This window comes from Cucurbita pepo, chromosome 8 (genome assembly GCF_057944985.1).
Source record: "Cucurbita pepo subsp. pepo isolate OVF chromosome 8, ASM5794498v1, whole genome shotgun sequence".
In the NCBI taxonomy this organism is placed as follows: domain Eukaryota; kingdom Viridiplantae; phylum Streptophyta; class Magnoliopsida; order Cucurbitales; family Cucurbitaceae; genus Cucurbita; species Cucurbita pepo.
The window spans coordinates 6,770,153-6,771,118 of NC_141805.1; the positions used below are offsets into that span (position 1 = coordinate 6,770,153).

Genomic DNA, 966 nt, shown 5'->3' on the forward strand with positions numbered 1-966 from the left:
AAAGCGTCCTATACTCCTATGACTAAAAATTTAAACATGCAACTACCTTATGCACGTGCCACAGTATCTATTTTTGATGTCGTCGTCGTCCGTACATAGGCGTCTTCTCTTTACAGGAAAAATGATATTTGGCACACGGCTTGAGTATTTCGAAGAATACTCAGTAAGTGACCCACTGTAGGGGTCATGCTGATGCAAACACATGCAGCATGCTCTTGGGATCCAGCTCTAACTCATCTAGGAGTGACCTCCAATCTCGAACAAATTGGATGTGTAGTACTTCTTTACACATGACCCACACGTGCGAGCGTGAATCCTCCGGGCACTCGCCTGGACCCTCTAATCAAGCTAATCTGTACCGACATCTGGAAGTTAGCAGAACCCCATAGTGTCATGAACTATTCAAACTTCATAGTTTGTCTTATTATGAACCTTCTTTCCACAGTAGTTCAAAAGCAAGCTGAGGGAAACTGAGAGGTCAATCTTGAGACCCAAGGCTCTGGCCTTCACCGCAGTGCAAAGGCACACAGCAGCTTCCAGGTCAACAAGGCCTTGGATTAGGTTGCAGCATGGGGATTTTGGTGGTGAGCCGATCACTAAGTGCACTAGATCGTCCAGCAAGTCGGCGCAGACGCCAAGCTTGAGGGTGTCCCTGGGGCACTTGGGGAGTGATGGTTGCTGCCTTGACGGGGTGGGCTTGTCTGGCGGCGGTGGGCAAGGGACATAGCTGGAGCTGACCATAGTGAAGAAGAGGAGGTTGAGGAGGAGGAGGGCAATGGGCGAAGAGAGCTTGGAAGCCATTGGTGGAGAGATATTGAAGGGTTTGTAGGTTTGTGCGATGGCTTGTGAAGAATTATGAGAAGGGTTAGGGTCTTTTAAATGGGGTTTGGGAATTTGTTGTATTTTAAAACAAAAATTCCTTACAAATTGCTGTATATGAAATACCTAACTCTTTCAGTTACTTTA

The 966-nt window shown here is 46.9% G+C and overlaps 1 pseudogene; it reads right to left on the reverse strand.

Moving 5' to 3' along the window:
• Nucleotides 1-402: 402 nt before the first annotated feature.
• LOC147791457 (14 kDa proline-rich protein DC2.15 pseudogene) lies at nucleotides 403-741 on the reverse strand (annotated as a pseudogene).
• Nucleotides 742-966: the final 225 nt, after the last annotated feature.